The 9,445-nt window shown below is 46.1% G+C and overlaps 1 long non-coding RNA gene across 1 annotated transcript in view; it reads right to left on the bottom strand.

The window, feature by feature from the left end:
• Positions 1-204: 204 nt before the first annotated feature.
• The window catches only part of LOC102985497 (uncharacterized), a 33,261-nt gene continuing 24,020 nt past the window's right edge, over positions 205-9,445 (bottom strand). Inside the window, exons 2-4 of the long non-coding RNA XR_448843.2 lie at positions 1,676-1,749; positions 1,325-1,492; positions 205-390 (exon numbers count right to left, since the gene is read on the bottom strand). This is a non-coding gene — a long non-coding RNA (uncharacterized lncRNA). The remainder of the gene's footprint in view (positions 391-1,324; positions 1,493-1,675; positions 1,750-9,445) is intronic.

Genomic DNA, 9,445 nt, shown 5'->3' with positions numbered 1-9,445 from the left:
TCTCTCTCTCTCCCTCCCTCCCTCCTTCCCTCTTTCTCTCTCCATATATTATATAGATGTGCATGTGTGTGTGTGTGTGTGTATGTGTGTCTTAGTGAGCCAGCTAAGGTGTGTAACAGTTACTGATCACCAAGTCCTATTAGCATGATATCCTCAATAGATTGGACCAGCGTGGTACTTGTGAGATGGTCACACAGAGCTGGAGGTCTGTCTTCATCTTCTGGCATCAAATGTGAGAAGCAGGAAGTTAAATGTCCCGTCACAGAGAGTGTGACACGTGCCATGCTGGGGGACCCACAGGGGTGGTGAGAGAACAGAGGGGCCCTGCGCCAGCCCAAATGCCCGAGAGTACTTCCCAGGGGAAGAGACGTTTCCACTGAGACCTGTCGGCTGAACCAGAGTTAGCCAGTTTGAAAGAGTTACAGGAAGAGATGGGAAGTGACATTCTAGGCAGAGGGGACAGTAAGTGCAAATGCCTGAAAAGAGGGAAAGCCTGGGGCTTTCAGGGGACCATAAGAGGTTTAATGTGGCTAGATGGTAGGATGCAAGCAGGGGTTGGCCTGGGTGGTGGTGAGGAGTGGGGATGGCTAGCAGGTGTCTGCTTCTCTCACTTGACGTTGTCATATGAACCTCGTCCTATGTCAGGAAGCATTCTTCTACCACAGGACTTCTAAGGGCTGCATGGTATTAATCCCTTGTACGTTCTGTTGCATAGTAACCAGTCCCCCAGTGTTGACCATTTAGATTCTTTCTAGTTTTCCCCTATTATAAACAATGCTGTGATGAACATCTTTGTCCATACATCTTAGTGCACATGTATTATTATCTCCATATAGTAAAGATGGAAGTTGTGGGAGCTGCCCAGGGCCCAGGCTTGAATGCTGCCTTGGAGAGACCTGAGTCACATTTGTTTGCCAAGCCAGTTCTGGGGCCTCTTGGGCCCTTCTGGGCCCTTTGTTGGGTGTCTGCTTAAGGGGCCATAAACAGGGAGATGCTGGGAGAAGGCTTCAGGGAGTGATAAAAAGCCCTGACCATGATCTCTGGCTGCCCAGGCTAAAGACTAGGGAGGAGACCCAGATCCTGGGCCCTACATGTCCTGTAAGCTGCATGTGTGTCCAGCCGGCTGGGTGTACCAACTCCCGGCCCCTTCCAAGAAGACAACAAAAGTACTTAAAGTGCAGGTCTGAAAAGTTGGGGTGCTATATGTGGGGTTCAAACCCTTCACTCCTCAGGGAGAAGATCAGGGTTTTGAGTTCCTTTCCACTTGTGGGACACCGTGCCAGGGATGGGGTTTATGGCGAGATTGTGTCTCAGCCTTGCCTACCTGCTTCCATGTGAGTTTTTTCTCATTCTCTCGATGCGTAGGGGGTCACTCAGCTAGTTTTGGAGGTTTTTTTTCAGAGGAAACTCTTCCATATGTATCTGGAGATTCCGTGAGTCCGTGGGAGGAGGTGAGTTCAGCAGCCTCCTGCGTTGCCATCTTGAACGGAAACTACAACAAAAGTACTTCAGACTGAGCATGGACCTTCCAGATGAGCCTGGGTTCAAATCACAGCTCTACCACAAAAGAGCTGAGTGACTTTGGGCCACTTATCAAAACCTCTGAACCTCATCCCCATCTGTACAATGGGGAAAATAACCTACCAAGGGTGTTGTGAAAGTTAAATGAGATTACCAAGTACTTGGTCCATAGTCCATGCTGTTAATAAATGATGGTGTATATTTTCATTGTCATCTTCGGTTTCCATCCTTTTAAAAAATATATTATAACAGCTTTATTGAGATAAAATTCACATGCTATACAATTTACCCATTTAAATTATAATTTTATATAATTTATAAATTTAAATTATAGAATTCAATGGCTTTTACTATATTCATCACAAACAATTTTGGAACTTTCTCATCATTCCCCTCAAAACCCCTCTACCCATTAGTAGTAATTCCCTAGCACCCCCCTCCCCCTGCTAATTTCCTGCCCCTCCCGGGCCAAGGCAACCACCAATTTATTTTCTGTCTCTATGGATTTGCCTGTTCTGGACAGTTCATATAAATGGAGTCATACAAAATGGAAATCACACAAAGTCTTTTGTGACTGGCCTGTTTCACTGACTATGTTTTCAAGGTCCACCCACAGTGTAGCATACATAGTACTTCATTCCTTTTTATTGCCAGATAAGAGTCCACTGTGTGAATAGACCATATTTAATATGTCCATGCCTCAGTTGATGGGCATTTAGCTTGTTTCCACCTTTTGGCTCTTGTGAATAATGCTGCTATGAACATGTGTGAGTGGACATATGTTTTCATTTCTCTTGGGTACAGACCTAGAAGTGGAATTGCTGGGTCATATGGTAACTCTATTCTTAATATTTTGAGGAACTGCCAGACTGTTTTTCAAAGCAGCTGCACCATTTTACTTTCCCACCAGCAGTGTACAAGTGTTCTCATTTCTCCACACCCTGACTAACACTTGTTATTATCTGTCTTGTTGATTATAGCCACCCTAGTGGGTGTGTAGAAGTATCTCACTGTAGTTTTGTTTTTGTTTTTGTTTTTGCGGTACGCGGGCCTCTCATTACTGTGGACTCTCCCGTTGCGGAGCACAGGCTCCGGATGCGCAGGCTCAGCGGCCATGGCTCACGGGCCCAGCCGCTCCGCGGCATGTGGGATCCTCCCGGACCGGGGCACGAACCCGTGTCCCCTGCATCGGCAGGTGGACTCTCAACCACTGCGCCACCAGGGAAGCCCCCACAACATTTCTTAAAGTGACTCTTCCATAACTCAATTGACTATTTCCCAGTTTGGGGGCATTGGGAAGTTTCTAATTTTCTTCTATTATCTCTAATAATTATAAATTACTGGCTGTCACACAGAAAATGCCCATGATAAGGGAACAAAAGCAGGATAAAAAATACTCAGTTTAGTCATCTAAGCTGAAAAAAAATGTTTGTTAATCGATCCAAATGTGCTTAAAGCACCATCCTAGTGCCAAGCCTTGTGCTAGCTTACTTATGAACAAAGTCTGGAAAGAAATAGCAGAAATAAAAATACTAAATAGGGGTAGGGGATTAAGAGGTACAAATTATCAGGTATAAAATAAGCTACACGGATATATTGTACAATATGGGGAATATATCCAATATTTTACAGTAACTATAAATGGAGTATAACCTTCAAAAATTCTGAATCACTATATTGTACACTTGTAACATAAAATATTGTACAGCAACTATTAATTTTAAAAAAACTATTGGGCTTCCCTGGTGGCGCAGTGGTTAGGAGTCCACCTGCCAATGCAGGGGACACGGGTTCGAGCCCTGGTCCCGGAAGATCCCACGTGCTGCGGAGCGGTTGAGCCCGTGCGCCACAACTACTGAGGCCCAGGCGCCTAGAGCCTGTGCTCTGCAACAAAAGAAGCCACTGCAATGAGAAGCCCGTGCACTGCAACGAAGAGTAGCCCCCACTCATCGCAACTAGAGAAAGCCCGTGCACAGCCACAAACACCCAACGCAGCCAAAAATAAATTTTAAAAAAACCACAACTCTTAATTAAAAAGAAAGAAAATACTACTTGTGTTGGGGGTGATGGGGTTCTAGGTGACAGGTGCCCCACCCTTCCCCACCTCTATTTCCCAAACTAGACCATTGTTATATTACCTTTGCGATGCTAAAACCAAGGGAAAGAAGAAAAAGACAACTGATCTAAGGATGATGGGAGAAACATTTCTTGAGCCAGACCCTCAAAGCTATTATTTCGTGGAATCTCCACACAACCCCTGGGAGGTTATTAATAATAATAATGATGATGGCCAATATTATGGTACTTTCTGTGTGTCTGGCACTGTTCCACCAGTGAGGGACCATTACTGTCCCCATTTTACAGATGAGGAAACTGAGACTAGGCAAGGAGCTGCCCTTCCACTTTGGTGCTCTGTCTTTCCACATCACATACATGTGCAAAGCTGCACATCAACTCGGGCTCACACTCAAGTCTACGTCTGCACCCTCGGATAGGAGCACACATACCACAGCCAGATACACATATGCACTCACACACGGGACTGCTTATATCCACAGGCATGTGCATGGGAATGCACTGTACACGTGGGCTCACGTGCATATATAGATAGATAGATAGACAGATAGTTAGATAGATAGATAGATAGATAGATGCCCATGTGCACACAGGCCATACACTTCTGGACATACATCTGTCTAAGAGTGGGGAAAGGAGTGCAGATAAAGGGGCCAAAGTCCAACTCTTGCCTCCTCCCCCCATCCTCAAAGTGCCATCTGCTGCTGGCAGGTGTGTATAGGAGGGTGTGAGGCATGGACAGGTGGCTCTAGGCTCAAAGGGTAGAGATGACCTTGCACTAGAAACCCAGGGCCACCAACTAACTTCTAAATGGGGCAACAGCAGCTAAGGGGCCTCCCCTGATGGACAAACCCCCCAGCCAGAGGGCCTGAACTGAGGGCCTGCAGCATGCGCAACACTGTGCCAGGGGCTCCAGGGGCTGTACAAAAGACGGCATGATCCAGGTCCTCCAGGGCTCCCCCAGGGCATCGAGAAGATAAGATTCACACCCAGCAGCCCCTCCAAGAGGTAGCATGGCAGAGTGGTCACCTGCAAGTGTTTCAGTGACAGGATGCCTGGCTTAGAATCCTGGTTCTACCATTTACCGGCTGTGTGATCTGGGCAAGTTGGTTAACAGACCAGTGCCTCAGTTTTCCTATCTGTAAAATGGGGGAAATTCTAACACCCACTTCTTAGGATTGTTGCTTAACCACTACTACATAAGTATGTATTTGTAAGATAAGCTGTTTTGGACAAAGGGGTGTGAGGATGGAGGGAGGAAGAACAGGCACTGAGCAGAAAGAACTTCCTCAGGATCCTGGCCCTGCATCCCATTAGCTGGGTAACCTCAGACAAGTCACACAACCTCTCTGAACCTCAGCTCCTCCTTTGTAAACTCTGCACAAGTCATTCTTGATCATTAAACACGTATCTATTGAGACCTTACTATGTACCAGGCATCGTGCTAGGCACGGAGAATATGGCGGTGAGCAAGCCAGGTGGTCCCTGTCTGCAAGGAGCCTGCTGTCTTAGAGGAAGGATGACGTGGAAGCATCTGGTACATAGTAGGTACCCAGTCAGTGTCCCTCCCTTTCTTCCTTTTCCATCATGGTAAAAGCAATGCATCAACATTGTAGCGAGTTTGGAGGATAGAGGGGGGCTGAGGTGGTAGAAATCTATCACCCAGAATCTCACTACCCCTAACAAAAACCCCTAGCTTTATTTTTGTCAATCTCATTAACCAGTACAGGGCGAGGTTCATGGTAAGGCGCTCAATACAACACTTGGATTAATCAACACATTACATTTGTCATCAGCAGAAAACAGCAAATTACACTGTAGCATATTTACTGGGTGAAAGCGACACAAACAATCATGGCCATACCCTCTCCACAGAGAGGCTTTTCCCTTCTTTGGGACCAGTAACATTTCCATTTTATAGAAAAGGACACTGAAGCTCAGAGAGGTCAAGTCACTTGCCCAAGGTCAAGAGACAGAAACGTGAAGAGCCAGCTCCAGAAACTAGAGCTCTTTTACCCACACTGTCCTGGGCTGTGGGATGTAGCCAGGGATGGACATGAGGGCTTTGGGCATGAGGGCCCTTGTGGGCCAGATGCAGCCTGCCTCCACCACTGGCAGCCAGACCTAGGAACACAGGAAACTGTCAGGCTCTTGGCTGGCCTTGGGGGTCTCTTTTGAGCCCGGAAACCCCTCACTCTTACCGCTTAGGGAGCTCCGGGACACCTGCTTAGCCAGGGTGCAGTGACCGGATGTCGTTTGTGATTTCTGGTGCCCTCTAATGGGCAAAGAGAGCAAACCTCTGGATCCCCCAAGTTGCTGGGAGCCAGCCTTGCCGAAGTCAGCTGCTCCTGTTGCTGCTAAGGATGGTTGCCATACAATGCAGACTTACCGCGTGCGGGCACTTTTACACCTAATCTATCGCAATTCCTGCAACAACTCTCTCCAGGCAGGAGTCGTTATTACCACTTGATATAAATAATCTGAGACTTGGGAAAATGACTTTCCAAGGGCACATTGGTGACGGAGCCAGGAGTCAAGACCTTGGAGCTCAGAGGAGGAAGAGAGCATCGTCAAGGAAGGCTTCCTGCACCAGGAGGTGACCCCACGTGGCTGGACACAGAGGTGGATTTACATCCCCCCCGCAAGACCTTTGGACGGGCCCTGCAATGCATTTACACGGTCACATGTTTGAGAAAATTTGCAAAATTAAGACATTTTAGTTACAATTGGTTAAGACCACAGTCGCTTTCTACTCCAGGCCTAGAATCACGTCTTCACCTAGTAGGTGACAAAGATGTATCAATAAATAAATTATGTGTTTAATAAATTGTGTTGAATGAATGAATGCATGATAGAGGAATAAATGAATGAAGTGGCACTTACTTCAATCTTAAAGGAAGGGCAGGATGTTAGTGAGTGCTTCTCATGCAACCTAGGCATGCCCTCCACAGACAGATCGACTTAAGCCATGCGTGGCCTTGAATGTCAGGGCGAGGAATCAGGCAATGGAGAGCCACGGGAGGTTTCAGAGAAGAGGGACTTGAGTGTAACTGTCAATTAGGCAAGAGTTGAATGGCAGATACGAAGACAGGGCCCTGTGGCAGGAGGACAACAGATTGGCTCATATAAAAGGGTCCTCACCCAGCGCCACCAAAGAGCGGGTGCTCAGGTGATGTGCTCACAGGGGTACCCTCCACTGGGGTGCTTTTTGGGGGAAAATGTCTCCAGAAGGCCCCTACAGGTCCCTGGGAGGGAGAGTCCAGGCCAGGAGATTCCAAATGCCCTGGTGGGTGTTAAGCCTAGATTTGCTCAACACTCTGTGTGCCCGGCGCTATGTGGAGGGAAGCTGGGGCCCTGCCCAGGTCAGGAATGGGGTCACATGTGTATGAGGGTCCCCGGTATTGCTGCATGTCCCGTCCTTGCTGTGAAGTGAGGTGGCCATTCCACAGAAGAGGAGACTGAGGTCTGGCAGCTGGCGAGGCAGTGGTGGACCCATGAATATCCAGCTCTACCTGCTGCCTCCTTTGCTAAGCTCCAGGCCATCCTTTCTCTCCCCAACTCTGGACTTTCTAAATGTCAAGAATTCTAGCTACCAGCCAAACAAAACAAACCAAAAAAACCCAGGGACTTCCCTGGTGGTCCAGCGGTTAAGACTCCACACTCCCAATACAGGGGGCCCAGGTTCGATCCCTGGTCAGGAAACTAGATCCCGCATGCCGCAACTAAGAGTCCACATGCCACAACTAAAAAGATCCTGTGTGCCGCAACTAAGACCTGGTGCGGCCAAATAAATAAAATAAATTCAAACAAACAAAACCCTCCAAAACCCAGCTATTATATACTTAGCCTTGTTTTGTGCCACACCCTCTTTTAAGCTCCTTCATGTCCCATCACCTGATTATTCCTCCAGCAAGCCTGTGAGTGAGAGGAACGGTTATTATTTCCATTTTGCAGATAAAGAGTTGGAGAGCCCAGAGAGGTGAAGTTACTTACCCAAAGCCACACAGCAGAAGTGCAATGAAACCCAGGCTTCAGACGCAGCCCCTGGTTCCCCCCAGAGCTGCCCAGCCTCCTCTTCTGGTCCAAGTTGAGGCCGAGAAACTCAGCTTTGCCAACAGAGGGCGGTGTGCCCTCAGAGATTAAACCCTGCTTCCCAGACTCTGGCCAACAGAATCCTCCCTGCTGAGAACAACCCTGCTACCGCCGTTGTATGATTCAGAAATACTTGACCCTGAGCGCTCACTTAGTCCCAGGTTCTGGTGGGGTCTTGGGAGCATGGAGAAATGTGCAGAGAAATAGAAAACACAGGCTTCAAAGGAGGTGAACCAATGGGTCACAGAAAAGGAAACATAATGGTTTTAACATATAACAAGATGCTGATCTTAACCCTTAATAAGAGAAACCTGTGTTAAACCCACAAGGAGCAGGCACTTTTTATCTATCAAATTGGCAGTTATACAAGTGAGGGTGTGGAGAAACACACTCATACATTGCTGGTGGGATTAAAACCTGGTTTAACACCTATGGAAGGGAATCTGGTAACATCTGTCAAAAGTAAAAACACAGATGCATCCAACAGAAGCACAAAATGCATTCATTCAAAGACTTGTACCAGGCCTGCAAGATCGAATACGGTAGCCACTAGCCACATGCGGCTACCGAGCACCTGGAACGCGGCTAGTCCGAACTGAGATGTGCTGTAAGTGTAAAATAGACACCGGATTTTGTTAACATGAAAAAAAAAGTAAAATAACTCCCTAATAACTTTTTTATATTGATGATGTGTTAAAATGATATTTTTGATAGGTGGGTTAAATAATTTTTTTAAAATCCCACCCGTTTCTTTTTACTTTTTAAAATATGTCTGCTAGAAAATTTTAAATTCCATACATGATTTGCAATGGCGGCTCATATTTTTATTATTGTAAAATGTACACAATATCAAATTTATTCTTTTTTTTGAATTTTAGAATTTTATTTATTTTTTTATACAGCAGGTTCTTATTAGTCATCCATTTTATACACATCAGTGTATACATGTCAAACCCAATCGCCCAATTCATCACACCACCACCCCCAACCCCCCACGGCTTTCCCCCCTTGGTGTCCATACGTTTCTTCTCTACATCTGTGTCTCTATTTCTGCCCTGAAAACCTGTTCATCTGTACCATTTTTCTAGGTTCCACATATATGTGTTAATATATGATATTTGTTTTTCTCTTTCTGCTTTACTTCACTCTGTATGACAGGCTCTAGATCCATCCACGTCTCTACAAATGACCCAATTTCATTCCTTTTTATGGCTGAGTACTATTCCATTGTATATATGTGCCACATCTTCTTTATCCATTCGTCTGTTGATGGGCATTTAGGTTGCTTCCATGACCTGGCTATTGTAAATAGTGCTGCAATGAACACTGGAGTGCATGTGTCTTTCTGAATTATGGTTTTCTCTGGGTATATATATGCCCAGTAGTGAGATTGCTGGGTCATATGGTAATTCTATTTTTAGTTTTTTAAGGAACCTCCATACTGTTCTGCAGAGTGGCTGCATCAGTTTACATTCCCACCAACAGTGCAAGAGGGTTCCCTTTTCTCCACACCCTCTCCAGCATTTGTAGTTTGTAGATTTTCTGATGATGCCCATTCTAACTGGTGTGAGATGATAACCTCGTTGTAGTTTTGATTTGCATTTCTCTAATAATGAGTGATGTTGAGCAGCTTTTCATGTGCTTCTTGCCCATCTGTATGTCTTCTTTGGAGAAATGTCTATTTAGGTCTTCTGCCCATTTTTGGATTGGGTTGTTTGTTTTTTTAACATTGAGCTGCATGAGCTGTTTATATATT

The sequence above is a fragment of the Physeter macrocephalus genome, chromosome 14 (assembly GCF_002837175.3).
Source record: "Physeter macrocephalus isolate SW-GA chromosome 14, ASM283717v5, whole genome shotgun sequence".
Taxonomy (NCBI): domain Eukaryota; kingdom Metazoa; phylum Chordata; class Mammalia; order Artiodactyla; family Physeteridae; genus Physeter; species Physeter macrocephalus.
Note: the sequence above shows the minus strand (reverse complement) of the source record. Positions and strands in the feature narration are given on the sequence as shown.